This window comes from Acomys russatus, unplaced genomic scaffold (assembly GCF_903995435.1).
Source record: "Acomys russatus unplaced genomic scaffold, mAcoRus1.1, whole genome shotgun sequence".
NCBI classification, from domain to species: Eukaryota; Metazoa; Chordata; class Mammalia; order Rodentia; family Muridae; genus Acomys; species Acomys russatus.
In genome coordinates, this window is record NW_026131490.1 from 1,668 (window position 1) to 17,313 (window position 15,646).

Here is a 15,646-nt window from a genome sequence, read left to right on the forward strand (position 1 = left end):
GAGGGGTGGGAAGGGTAGTGGAGAGGGAGGAGAGGGGAGAAGAAGGAGGGGAAGGGAAGGGTATGTGGAGAGGGGAGGAGAGGGGAGAAGAAGGGAGGGGAGGGAAGGGTAGGTGGAGAGGGGAGGAGAGGGGAGAAGAAGGGAGGGGAGGGAAGGGTATGTGGAGAGGGGAGGAGAGGGGAGAAGGGAGGGGAGGGAAGGGTAGGTGGAGAGGGGAGGAGAGGGGAGAAGAAGGGAGGGGAGGGAAGGGTAGTTGGAGAAGAGAGAAGAGGAGGTGAAGGGTGGGGAGGGAAGGGCAGAGTAGGGGAGGAAAGAGAAAAGAAGAGAAAGAGAAGTGTGAGGGGAGAAGAGGAGGGAAGCAAAGGAGGAGAAAAGGAGGAGGAGGAGAAGGGGCCACAAAGGGCATGTGGGCAAGGAAACAAAAGAGCACAGGGAAAGGAAAGGAGACTGGAGAACCTTGGTGCAGTGTATGATGATGATCATAGCGAATGCAACTTTACTTCTGAATTCCAATGAGAAAAGAAATGTAGAGTTGAACCTTTTCCCATTGACAGTGTGTGTGAAGTTTGCTAGATTGGAAAGAACACATAATAATAATAATAATAATAATAATAATAATAATAATAATAATAATAATAATAATAATAATAATAATAAAAACTTTGAAATGCAACTTCCTCCGTTTGTGTTAGGGAGATGAATATCTACACTGCTTTCATGTACCTCCTGTTAGAGAGGATCTATTAACGCATTCATGTTTTCTGTTAAAGACAAATTGACAGCAGAATGTCAAGGGGGCCTGGTCCCTTTTACACAGAAAGTTTCACACTGCCAGTCAGTTAGCTGAGCCATAGGGACTGAGTGCCAGGCAACTAGTGTCGAGCTGCAAAAACGAAGTTTGTTCACTTAGGGGCAATTAGGGGAGAAAATGGACAAGGACAGGAAGAAAAATTTCAGTGAACTTTAAATTACTGTTAAATTTGGCAATGCTTAGCATAAGAGTCTTGATAAAGGTATCTTAAAGCCCTGATGTTCTAGGAATCATGACTCCAAAGGCCTTTATTGGGAAAGGTAATAAAATAAATGGCCAAACATATCTAAATGACATCTGTGGCATGGCTCAATGGGTAAATGTGCTTACTCCAAAAATTCGATGACCTGAGTTCAATCCCCAAAACCCAGGAACAGATGTAAAAAAAATAAAACGGAGAAGTCCAAATCAGTGACATGCATCTATAATCCAAACATTCTCACAGTGAAGTAGGAAAGAAAACAGAATTTCTTGGGACCTTGAGGCCCAGATAGGCTGAGTACACAGGCAGCACATCAGCAGAAATAACAAGAGAGACCCTGCCTCAACACTGTCTTTTGAACCAGGAGCCCACATCCACATTCACACACACACACACACACACACACACACACACACACACACACACACACACACACACACACACACAAACAGGCACACAGGCATGCAGGCACCCACGCAGGCACAAATGCCCGCACGCATGCACACACATTTGCACACTATGAAGAAGGAAAAAGAAAAAGCTAAATGAAGGGGCTGGGTTACTTATTACCTCAGGAGAACCATGTACCCAGGAATGGCTGCTAGAGAGTAGATGAAATAGAGAATTACTGACAGGATTAAAAAGTACTGCAGCATCTTAGCACAGTCAGGGCCCTTGTTACACAGCCCGAGGACAGCAGATGAGTTTCCTGATGAGCGAATGCAGCTGCAGTTTTGAAACACCTGTCAAAAAACAAACGAAAGCAAGTGTGCTATTGAAGGAAGAAAAATACTGGGACCAAACCTTCATAATTTTCTACACAGCTAGTTAGATTAAATGGAGAGTGTTGTGGCCAATGACACTGTTCAGAGGAAGAACACTCATACAGTTCAAATGAGGACCCGTGTTTGACCACAAACACCATTAAATAATAATACTGACAAAAAAGGAGGTTCCTTGTTTATTTCTATGTTTCTTCTGCTATCTCAGAAATCATAAAATATAAAAAGGTATATTTTTAAAAATAGTATTATTCTTCTCTAAATACACTGAACAAATGTGCAAAAATTCATATTCTGAATTCACGCCTTATTTTAATTTTATTTGTTTACTTGGTTATTCTTGTATCTATGTGTGCATATATGTGTAGGCATACATCTGCATGAGTGTGTCTATGTGTGGATATGTGTGTGCCATGGCATGCATGCACAAGTCACAGAATAAGTTATGCGAGTTAGTATTCTGTTTCTACGAAGTGAGTCCCAGAATATAATTCTGGTGTTAAGGCTTAGTGTCAAATACCTTTACCCATTGCTCCAACTTTATAACTTGCACATAATCTTTTTAAAAAGCAAAAAAAATATGCATTTTTAACCTACTACTAAGTACTCAAACAAAATAACTTTCAGAATGTTGATGGAATACTTAGTTGCTTACTAATAAACAAAGTCATGCCAACAAATAAAAGTGTTTATTTAAAAAATAAGACCTGGTGGCACTCAGAGGAAGGACAGCAAGTAGCCAAGAAGAGACTTGATACCCTATGAGAATATATAGGGGGACATAATCCCCCTCAGGAACAGTCATAGGGGAGGGGAATAATGGGAAAATGGGGGGGGGAGGAATGGGAGGATACAAGGGATGGGATAAACATTGAGATGTAACAAGAATAAATTAATAAAAAAAAATGGAAAAAAAATAAAGTCAATTTTTAAAATATATTTCCTGGTCTGATTACCCGCCAACTGTAAGTATTACAACATGTTTAAGGCAAGAAAACTGCTTGGCTCTTTATCTTGCTAAACTGTCATGGCGAGCGCCGGACAGGTGGAACAGTCAGTAAAGACCTGCACAAGCATGAGGACCTGAGTTCGCATCCCCGGCACACATGGGAAAATGCATGCACAGAGGATGTGCTTGCAACACTGGTGCACTGAAGGTGAGGACAGGTGACTTCCTGGGGCTCAGTTGCCAGATGGTCTAACAGAAGCAGCAAACTCCAGGCCAGTGAGATCCTGTCTCAAAAGTACCAAGTGCGTGGGGCCTGAGAGTCAACAGCTGAGGTTGCCTTATGGCCTCCATATGCACAGGCACCTGCACACCACTAAATAAATAAATAATACATATTGTGATACAAAAAGGTAAGTGTTCTGTCCACCTCAACTACACAGCAAGCTTGAGGCCAGCCTGGGCTTCATAAGTTCCTACCACAACAAAGGTCAAGTTCTGTCCAGAGTAATTTACAGTTTCAACTTTAATGTGGATTTACGTGCATGCTTCTGTATTTGTGTGTACACAAACAGGTACATGTGGGTGCCTGAGGAAGACAGAGGAGGGTGTCAGATGGCCTGGAGCTGGCATTGTGAGCTGCCCCATGTGGGTGCTGGGAACCAAACATGTCCTCTCAAAGAACAGCAAGTGTTCTTTACAGTGGAGCCATCTCTCCATCCTGTCCAGACATTTTAACTCAGATCACTTGAATAATGTTCTCAACTGCCTTGAAGTCACAAAATGATGCTCAGACTCTGACGAGGCTTTACATACTCTCTAGGAATTGTAGCACCCAGTATGAGTATGTGGATTAAATTGATTTGTTCCCAAAAAATATTAAACTATTTTAGGCATGACTATTTTTGCTTCTTAGCAGATGTAGGCTTAGGTCACAGCACATGTTAGTGCAGCACACAAACAGCAGCCCAAACACTGAAAGGGTGTTTACCATGTTGATTCCTGTTCCAGCAGACTTCTCACAGCCTGCAAGGCAGGCTGACATGTACGCTATGCCATTGTCACCACACACTGGATCCCATGTTTTTGTTAAGCAGCTACACCTGGTGTTGCAATCAGCAAGGACCTTATTCTCCACATATGGAGGCTGCTGAACTCTGAAATGATTTAAAATATTGTTATGGGTACTGAAAACCCATTCAAATCTTTATTTTTTTTCTTCATTCACCATGTACACACACACACACACACACACACACACACACAGAGAGAGAGAGAGAAAGAGAGAGAGAGAAAGAGAGAGAGAGAGAGAGAGAGAGAGAGAGAGAGAGAGAGAGGAGAGAGGAGGAGAGAGGAGAGGAGAGGAGAGAGAGAGAGAATCTTATTCTACCCCATAATAGAAACAAAATCATCTGAACAGTAACATGTGGTCTTTGTACTGTTTTTGTCACACAAATTATCTATTTCAGTGGTTGCATGACTCCTTTTTTCAATTTCTTTAAAAGTAAACATTAATTGCCTACACTATAAGAAAATATGATGACATTAAAACTAAATTGAAGATCATTAACACATTGACAGCATGATGGAGAGTAATGAAAGAGCTGGCTTGGACAAAATCTGCAGTTGTCTCATAAATATAAGATAGATGTTCATTTAGCTTCCAAACAGAGTGGTTTAACTGACCAGCCATGCTTTGATGAGATGTAGAAAATACCCAGCATTTACAGTGGGAGTGAACGAAGAATATGCTGAGTCTAGCAGCTGGATTCAAATCCTGTCCCTCAAACACAGTGTGTGGAGAGCATGACTGGAGATGGACACAGTGTGCATAATTCTACCCTGGTGTGTTGAAGCCAGTTACAGTAAACTCACTGATTGCTCCTTAATTTCACTATATACATCTCTAAAGTGAATGGCAAATTTCTAGATGGCATATAATATTTATGTATATTATTATATAAATATAATTACTTATTTTTATTTGAAATCATTTCAATATTACAGTTCTTAAGAATTTTGAAAATTGTTTTACTTTTAATTTCTTTCTTTCATGTATGTGTTTGTGTAAGCACACTTGTGCAACAGCACACACGTGGACGTCAGAAGATAACCTTCCACCTTGCTGGAGGCAGAGTCCCTTGCTGTTCACTGCTGCAAATGCCAGACTAGCAGGCACATGAACGTTCAGGATTTTCCTGCCTGTGCCCCTCAGGTCACAGTAGGAACACTGGGGTCACATGGACCACACCATGTCAAGCTTTCCATGGGTTCTGAGTATCTGAACCCAGGAGCTCCTGCCAGCTCAGCAAGCACTTTACCACTGAGTCCTCTCCCTTTGAAAGGAACCTCCACATGTATGGTTTATTTCACTTTAATTGATTGTTTGATCTTATAACTATGTCCTATACTGTTTTAACAAATTCATGCTAATACAGAATATGATCAGGGAAACCTTTAAAATGTGAAATCTAAGACTACAGGTACATGAGATATAACTATACCAGTGACCAATATGGTAAGATAAGATGTGTGTGCGTGTGGTGTGTGTGTGTGTGTGTGTGTGGGGTGTGGTGGGTACACAAGATAGGGGACGGAAGAGATGGCTCAGAGGTAGAGTACTGTCTGTTCTTCCCAGCAATCACAAGGTGGCTCACAACCATCTATAATAAGATCTGGTACCCTCTTCTGGCATGCAGGCACGCATGCAGGTAGAACATTGTATGCTTAAAAAATAAATCTTTAAAAAATGAATACATTAATTGACTTATTATGTATTAGATTCAATTATGCCTACATTTGAGCCTATTGTGGAAACATATGAAGGCCTGCTGACCTCATACTCAACTTATAGTGCTGTTTGTGGGAGTATAAAATTCATGGGTAATGTAGGCTACAAAACCTAATTTTTTACACTTTACTACACTTTTTTTTTACACTTTAAAGCTACCATCTGTATGCCTGTGAAGTCATAAACCTAATCAATAGTAGTTCTTGGAACTTGCCTACATTTGTATGAGCTGGTATAGAGTTTATGAGGGGAAAAAACCTACAAGATAACCATGGATCACTTCCATTAAATCATTATTAAATGATCTCTTGGAGAAAATAGGCTAGCAATTGTGAAAATAATTTGCTCTTTATGATTAAACAACATACCTGTCATAAGAGGTAGTTAGGCCTGCAACAGGGAAATTATCACAGGTCAATATAAAGTTGCAGAATGAGAGAAGAAACTGAGAAAAGGATAAGCAGAACGCTATGCATGCAGCTTTCTTGATAGTAATCTTGAACTTCTTCATAATAAAGCCACCAATTAAATATCCAATACATACTGGAGGTAATGTGTAAACACCTGTAAATGCAAGCAAAATTGTATTCAGAAAACGCGTCAGAAAATAAACATGTTATACATTTGCTCATGACATCTTAGGAAACTGTTCATCTTGAGTATACACTGATTATAACCCCTACTCCCTCACATATTATATAAAAAGTTTTCAAATGCCCATAACCTCACTTTAAAAAACTGCTTAGCATCTGATTAGTCAATTGCAGTAGGTCATAAACACCTATTGAGTATTTTACACACACACACACACACACACACACACACACACACACACACACACATTTCATTTATTTCTTTCTACTCTGTTTATTGGGAATTTGACTTAGCTCCAGGTGATTTTAAAGGTTGTTGCCGAGTCCACGCGTATAGTGCAGAACATGTTTGTCCATTGTTAATGTTGACCAGCACTCTGCCTCCCTGACCCTCTTTCCCCAGCTAAGATCAAAGGAGAATAAGGAAAGGGAAGAGAAAATCTTGGCCAGGTTGCATTCACACATGTCAGCACCAAGATTGGAAGAAGGTAACCATGCTTTGCAGCTCTACACCTTGACATTTAACTTTACATATCTGAGTGTGAGGACTGGGATTCAGACTTTCAGGAAACTTTATACAACAGGGTTTCTGGCAACAGGTGACTCTCATTTTTCAAGAGTACAATGAACCCAGGAAAATTCCAAAGTTGCTTATAATCCCTGAGTTTAGTGCGCTAACAAGAAGAGCAGACTATGGCTACAGAGACTCCTCAGACCCACCAGGGACTGAACAACTGACTGAGGAGGAAGGAGGCGAGCAAGAATGGAAGCCCAGGGGTAAAATCTGGGAGTGAGACAGAGTCACAGGGAGCTGACTCTGTATCCCACTTTGAATTAGTTTATTCCCACTCTGAAAATTGACCCATATGAGCTTCCCTAAGACTTCCATAACTGCAATGATTTTTATTCAGATTGAAGAGAACAGAGAGGGTAGTTCTGGCTTCTTCCCTTCCTTATAGATTCTTGATTTTGCTGGAGACTGAAATGAAAAAAAATTTAAAGACTATCCTAAGATATACCAATTGTACTGTAGTCACCCTGTCACATTATCTTCATGTTTATCAGGTCCTTGGGGATAGTTTTATCATGCTATTGTCTGAGCAGGAAGTGCTACTATGCAAATGATGGACGTACATACCTATGAGAAAGATGGCCTCTGCGGTCGATTTTCCATATTGCTGCTCCAGGAATTTAGGCATGAAGGTCATTATACTGACAAATACGTTGATCTGTATCACACTTGTAAGAACGAAAAGCATGTAAACTGGGTTGCAGATCAGGCTCTTCATGAACGGCAAGAAATCTGAAACAAGGGAATGTAGAGACCGTCAAGCTAACTTGGCCTTGCGTTTAGTGTCCAGTGCTTTTCCAAAATCTTCTCACAGATCCTGTGCTGTAGCACAAATACATTTGACAAATCATTAGCCCTTGGGGATAAAGTTCTATATCATACTTTAAGTCCTTTGGGAAATTAGTGACACAACTGGCTACAAAAGAACCAGAACCCGGTTGTGTCAGTCAAGCAAAAGTATAAGAAGATAGAATTGTGTCTTTGGCCATACATTTTCATTTCTTTTTCTCTCCTTTCCCTCTATTAGTATCCTACATTCACTAGAAGTGACTAGTCTGTCCTCTGGAATCTGCAAGGGACATGCTTTGATGAAGTCTGAGTTCAGACACTGATGCTATCACTCCTTTGTGCAAAAAATAGAAAGTGTAGGAAGGCCCCAAGAATCATGTTGTAGTGCAGACAACCTCAGCATCTCACCAAGACTTCATGGCAGAACAAGCATAAAAAGCACCTAGTGATACTTTTAAACATCTCAATAGGAAGGTCTTACTGTAAAGAATGCCAATCATTTGGTGTATATCAGGAACCTCACAATTCTTCTCTGTTTAGGAAGCCGAAAGTCACGTTTTGTAGCCTGTCTCTAGTGATTGGATTAGATCTTACTGAAGATAATTTGGCTGAAATTCACACTTAACAGTCTTTTTCATTTTCATGCCTTCATGGTTTTTGCTTTGATTTCTAATTTTATAAATAATCAGAGCACTTTAATGGAAAAAAAAAGGATTCTAATGCTAAAATCCATGTTTATGAGTGAGATGGTTGCAGTCAGAGCTCCCGAGAGCTTTTGAACTCAATCTTGTTTGTTGACTTCCTGTCCTTCTAAATGAGTCTCCACAGTGCTCAGTTACTTTCTGTATGTCTTCTTCTCTGCTCAGCTCTGTCCTAGTTTTAAAATCAGATTGATCTGGCAGACAACAAAGTCACATAGAGGATTGAGTATTGGCCCTTCAGGAGAATCGATAACATGATCATAATTCTACGAACGTTCAAGTCCCTGCAGGGGCTCCTATTGTGACTGGATCCTCAGCCATGGTCTGTAGTGCTCAGGGAAGATTTGTGACTACTCAGTGTACATAGGTGTGTAGGCTGTGAGTGGTGGAGCAAATAGCAATGTCATCAATGAAGTGCCAGGACACTCTGCTGTCCCACCGTAGCTTCTCACAGAGCCATCTCCACTCTGCATCATAGGTTGGTAATATTCCCACTTGTTTAAAACAGTCTGTTCTAAGGGACCAATTCTCCTGTAAACTATCACACAGCTTCAAAGGTAGATGATTATGTCATCTGTCATGATTTCTCTTGAGATCATCTTGAAAGTCAGTCTTGACTTCAAGCATGCTCACAGCTAAACTAACATTCTTCTTATCAAACCAGCTTTTCTTTACCTTTATGTTTAGCTTGAATTTATGATTATTAATATTTTTAACTTGATTATTATTTCTTGTAAAATAGACATTTGAAACAGATGGGTAAATCTGTTTCTTCACTGAGTGCTCAGATTGACATGAAATTTTCATAAAGTCTAATGTAAGGTAAGTCAGGTTCCCTATCATGTCAGTTGTTTCCAAGTGCTAACTGTGGAAGAAGTTTATCACAGCTGATTAGGGACGATTAGTAACAAGCTACCTTAACTCAGCACAGTGTGACAAGTGCCCCACTAAACCACAGACCATCTAAACCAAATAGAGCTTAAAGTTTTCCTGTTTGCCTTTAGTGATTCCGTGTTTTTCCTCCTTGGCTCTTTTTCTGTGCTTCTCTTCTCTGCCATTTTTAGTCTCATCCACATTATCCTCTAGTCCTTCCTTGGGGAGTGTTTTGGGAAAAAAGAAGAAGGGGACGCTGGTGAGGATGTTCACTCCTGCACAGATCAGAAAGCCCATCCACCAGGCACCGACCCAGCGTGTGTCAGCGGGAGTTATGGTCAGGTTGTCTGTAAAGAAATGTAGATATTGTATTAGCTTGCATAATTCTTTCCTCTCTTAACTGCAGAAAATTATTAACATCCATAAATTCATCTAGACATAAAATTTGTACATCATTTATTTACTATTCACACATTTGTTCTTGTTTGTGTCTTGAATTTGTTATCTTTTATGTCTTCTTCCCAAATTCTGGGATTACAAACATCTAACACACTACTGGACTAGTTCATACTTACAGAAAATCAATTTGGTGAAGTTAAAATTATAAGAAGAGAAGGTTCTAGAGCACTACATGGAGCAATAGTTGAACTTACATTTTAAAAAAGACATATTTAAGAAAATAGCTTTAACCTGATATATTCCTGTCTCAAAGCATCACAGTGGGTGAGGAAGGGCCAGGAGAAACAGTTCAGGGGCCAAGAGGTAGTAATGCTTTTGTAGAGGTCCTGAGTTCTCTGGAACTCACAACTTCTTATAACTATGATTTCAGGAGATCTGACACCCTCTCTGACTTCATCAGGCAACCTCTTCTTCCACACAAATACATAAATAAAAATAATTACACAAAGTACCTGATATCCTATTATTTTTTGTTTTGTGTATTTATTAAAAAACTATTTGGGGGAGGAGGTGGGCTTGGGAACAGGAGGCATGAGGTGGGGAGAAGATGGGGAGAGACAGTGTAGGGAGAGAGAACTGGATTGGGTGGAGTATCTGTGGGACAAGGTAGAAACTAGGACAATGAAAACTCCCAAGAATCTATGAGGGTGATCCTAGCTAAGGTGCCTATAATGGGGCCGAGGGCAGTATGTGGAGCCTCAGCTGGCATCTCCTATAACCAGACAATACTTCTAATAGAGGACACAAATCAAGCCACAAAACCTTAGACTCACAATTTGTCCTGTTTAAAAGATGTACAGGGGTAAAAGATGGGGCAGAATTTGAGAGAATGGCCAATTAATGACTTGCCCATCTTGACAGCCATGCTAGGAGAGGGTGCGCACCCTTGAAACTACTAATGATATTCTGCTATACTTGCAGACAGGATCCTAGCATAACTGTCATCCGAGAGGCTTCACCCAGCAACGGATGGAAACAGATGCAGAGACCCACAGCCAAACATTAAGTGGAGATAGAAGAATACTGTGGAAGAGGGGGAGGAATGGCCAAGGATACAACAAGAAAACCTACAGAACCAACTAATCTGGGGCCCATAAAGTCTCATAGAGACTGAAGTGCCCAGCAGAGAGCATGCAGGGACTGACCCAGGCCCTCTGCACATATGTAACACATGTGCAGTACAGTATTCGTGTGGGAGCTCCTAATGCAGGGGCAGGGCCTTCTCTGGCTACATTGCCTGCCCTTGGATCCCTTTCTCTTAACTGAGATGCCTTGTCTATCCTCAGCATCCTTACGGAAACTTGATATTCCAAAGCTGGATGAAATACGCGGGGAGGAACTCCCCTCTTCTTAGGAGAAGGTGAGGATGGGTGAATGGGGAGTTTGAAAGGGAGGTGAGAGGGAGTGACTGGAAAGAGAGGAGGGAGAGAAATCTGCCATTGGAATGTAAAGTAAATAAATAATAAAACTAAGGAAAATACCTAATTTTATTTATCAGTATGTGGTGAGACATTTTACAACATTAAATGATTTTTTCTGTCTGTCATGTGGAAACTTTATAAATTGATGTCCATTACATAACTGACATATCTGTTTTGTTATCCACAGTGACTGCCTCACTGAAACTAACCTTTGTAAGTAACATTTTTAAACCAAAGCTGTGCCTGAAATGTGGCTTTTGCCACAGAAGGTGGCATTTTATCCTCACCCCTCTTCCCTTAGGTCTGCCATCTGTAAGTGGTGTTTATCTAACTAACAATCAAAGGAAGCAGTGGAATAGCATTCCTGAACATTCTCCCATACTCTAGGGCCTGGAGTGTATAAATAAATTGCATTGTGTTGTTACCTGCATTCACAGAACCAATGTCTACATAAATACTTGCACAGAAAGATCCCAATAAAAGTGCAATTATTGGGCCGAACATCCTTCCCATTTCTAAAATCCCTGGAAGTAAACAAAGACAAACATTTATATAAGTACACATGAGTTTTCTTGCACAAAAGCCTGAGATTGAATAATTATAATCTTAGATTTCCTTTCCTTCTTTTAAGAGCTTGGTCTATCAAATGCAATAGGCTAGGCAAGAGCTCTACTACTGAGCTACATACTCCACTACCTCAGATATTTTTACATATTCAACACATAAAGAAATTAAATTTGGTATCAATATTACATGTACATGTATATGCTATATGTACATATGTATGTTACATGAATATGCACTGGTTTCTATAACTATTGAGAAAGAAGATGATCCTATTGTTTCAATATTGAAAGTTCCCAGAAGACAATATGTTTCAGAGTTGCTTCTCGGGATGGCACCACTGCAGCTGGTAGAACCTTTCCTAAATAGGGCATGGTGCTTGGTCTTTAGGTCACCTGGAGTAGATTCAAGGCCTCTTCCATGCTTTGCATTGCTTTCCCATCACAGGATGAATAGTTTTACTACACTCATCCTTACACCATAATAAGCTGCCTCATGAGAAGCCTCCAAACTACACAGTCCAAAGACACAGACTAAAACCTCTGAAGATATGAGTCAAATGAATCCATCATCTCTGGAATTTATTAAAGGGAAAGAAAGTTGACTGACATGGAAGCCTCATTACTTAAAGCCACATTCCAAATTCTCTTTTCTGCTGAGTTAAAGGCAAGGCTATACTCTCACAGGCAGTCCTATCAAAGCTATGATGTGAGAAAGGTCCTTTGATGTATCCACAACTGTGTTTTCAAGTGTCCCTTTGATGATTATCTTTTATTGTCAACTTGACACAACATAAAATAACCTGTGAGGAGAATCTTAATAAAGTACTGTCTACACTGGGTTTACATATGGAAATACCAGTAGAAGATTTTTTTAATAAGGAAATTGATGGTAGAACACCCAGCCCACTGTGGGCAGCACCATTCCCTAGTCAGGGAGTCCTGAACTGTGGAAGAATGTAAGAAACAGCTGAGCACAACCATGCAAGCAAAGCATATCATGCACTCACTCTCTCTGCTCTTGTGGGTGTGACCAGTTGCTTCAAGCTCCTGTTAATGCAACTACTTTGTTGTGATGGAATTGTAAGCCAAATGAGCCCCTTTCCCTCCAAAGTTGCATTTTCTCATAGTAACAAAACTGAAATAACCACAGTTTCTAAAGGAATGTGTGCTTTAATGGATTTCTTTTAATGCATCCTCATCACGAGGCTCCACCCTTGGAACTTCTTTCATGGAAAGAATGTGTCTCCATTATAGCTCTTTTCTTTCATATTATCCTGGTCTTCATTCTTATCTTAATTATTTTACTTTTCTTGGTTCATTCTAACCACACCTTGTTTCTTTGAAACCACCTTCAACACCTCCCAAATTATCTGCAGTTCATAGTCTCGCCTGAGTCATCATTACTCACATAAAGCCCAGATATGAACAACTTCAACTTCCTTCCTTCTCTCCACTTTAAATTTTGTCTTTTCCTTTCTCCATGGTTTTTTGGGTTAGTCTCCCTTGTTCCTTCAAACACTCCCTTCTGTTTGATGCTCTGTTGTCAGATACATAAAGAAAAGTCATGGAGGCTTTGCTTGACAAAGTTTCAAAGATCTTTGACTGCCCTGCATGAGATTTAGACATCTAGAACAGCTGTTGAAGCTTTGCTTGACAAAGTTCCAAAGAGCTACAGCAGATCATCACTGCTCTTAAATATTATCTATAGTACAGGTCTAATTTTGCCTAAAAACTACTTTGAAATCTGGTTTTTCAACTAAAACTGCCTTCCTGTTTATTTTCAGCCCAAATGAAATTTAGACTGGAAATTTTTTTTCCCACAGAAAAACTTGAAAGAAGGCATTTGGTGAAAGGCATGCGACAATGAGAGAGTTTTGGCTCTGACTACTGTGAGCTCCCAGGCAGAAACTGTTTGAAAAGAAAGTTGGGACTTTGACATACAGTACCTGGTTAGATATTGTTAGCTGTAGAAAATTTAAACTTGTTTTTTAAGAATCTGCTTTGAGAGCAATAGAAAGTGGTCATGGAAGGTCACAATTTACAAATATTTTACAGTAGAACACCCCTTAGCTTAGGCTTTGATAAAGATGAACAGCACACTTGTTGGTTTGGGATGGGAAGTAAATTAAGTTTTTTTTTTTTTTTTTTTTTTTTTTTTTTTTTCTGTTAAGCACATTTAGTTTCAAGCTATGTGGCTATGACAGTCATCTAAACACAATTGCTTTAGCCTGGGGAAATTGTGATTGAACTTTCATGAGTATTGTTTTAGAAATAATAATCAGGTCATGTTCACCATTATCGCAGTTTATATAGAACCTTTTAGATTTTTTTGTTAGATTATTTTCTTGCTCTGTTGATTTTTAAATGCTCTACTGATTATAAAAGAAAAAAATGGCATAATCTGTAATGAAAAAAACTGAACTTCACTTTAAATAAAGTACTGGAGTTGGCCCAAGGAAGATAGCAGAAGGAAAAATAAAGTTCTCCTGAGCTAGAAGACCCTCCAGTTTTGCACCACAATTTATTTCTGGTCATCAATATTTCTTCTTAATCTCCCCTCAACAATTAATTTCTCTGACAAATTGTTCAGCAACAGTTGTTCTCTTTGGCCAGCTGTTCCCTGCCTGATCAATTCTCCCTGCTGCAGAGCCACCAGGAATTTCTCTACTTTCTTCCTGAAGCTGGTCTATGGGATCCTGTATTCAATGCTTCCTACAAGATCTCCAACCTCTACTGGGTTCTTTCCTGTCCTACATTGTCTACCTGGACTCCTTGGCTCTCATTATATACAGACAGATGCTTTCTGATTCTAAGATGCTTTCTTGGTACAACCTGTGAATTCTATCGTAAATCACTTTCTCTATTTTTGATATTTATTCTCTTAACATATTTAACATTGCTGGCCAACTTCTCTTCTGTCAGCTTCCTCCTAACACCTTCTCCAAACTATATGTTTACACTTCATTTTGTTCCCATAGATACACCTTGTTGATTTTCCTCCTCTTACTCTACCAACTAAATAGAACAATCCCCCAGTGTGTGGATCTATGGATTCTCAGCACTTATATGTCTTACCAAGGCAACCTCATTTCTTATTTCTTTAACTTATTGTCTAACATAAATAACTCTTAGTTTTCATATTTGGCATCTATATCTCTTTAACTATAGCACCATATATCTTAATTTAATTGTTTTATGGTTTTTTGATTATGTACACATACATGTAATATCTATAATATATATAATTATATAGTTATTCACTTTAGAAAACTATGCTATTATGTACTAAACATAAGATACACAAATCATGTATCTTATTTACCTTAATATAGTTTTATGTTTAATCTGTTTATATAAGTAATTTGGCTCTAGATTTTTGATAAAGGGATCCATATTTTAAGGTCTCATTGTAGAAAAGTGCTTGTATTTTTCTCCTTAGATGTCTGTGAAAGGATCTAAAGAGAACAAAGGAACAAAAACTATTTTTAAAATTTAATTAATCTTCATTAATCCTAAGCCTCTTCTTGTTTTCTCTTAGCCTCTTTGGTTTTTGTTTTTGTTTTTGTTGTTTGTTTTTCTGTCTTCATTAATTAAAAAAAATCCCATATACTAGGTGCTTACAACTTTTCTTATGCTGCAATCCTTTAATACCATTCCTCCATAAAATTATTTTGTTGCTACTTAAAAATGGTAATTTTCTATGAATCATAATGTAAATTTTACTTACATTATGTGTTTTATTATAGTTTTATATTACCCCTGTGAACACTCCACTCCCAAAAGAGTTGCCAATCATAGGTTGAAAATCGCTGCATATACAAAATTATGGATTTATAATCAACTACAGATTGAACATGAACACATTATTCATTATAAATTCAGATCCTTTAGGAGAAAACATAAGAAGATGGATACTAAATTTCCCCTACTCTGGAAGATGCACAGATTTTTTTTAAAGATAATTTCAAGGAATATTGTAGTGAAAGTTTTGGCTTTTTTTATGTAATTTTTTTTTGTTTTGGTCCCAAATGTGGAATGTGTAAATGTTTTTAGTTCATCCTCAGTTGAAAACCAACTCATGAGGGGGCACATGATCTTGGTCAGCTAAAAACAGACTAAAGAGAGGCATGTGACCTTTGTT

At 39.0% G+C, this 15,646-nt stretch overlaps 1 pseudogene; it reads right to left on the minus strand.

The window, feature by feature from the left end:
* Window positions 1-1,579: 1,579 nt before the first annotated feature.
* LOC127186235 (solute carrier organic anion transporter family member 1A5-like) overlaps window positions 1,580-15,646 on the minus strand; it is a 29,982-nt pseudogene continuing 15,915 nt past the window's right edge.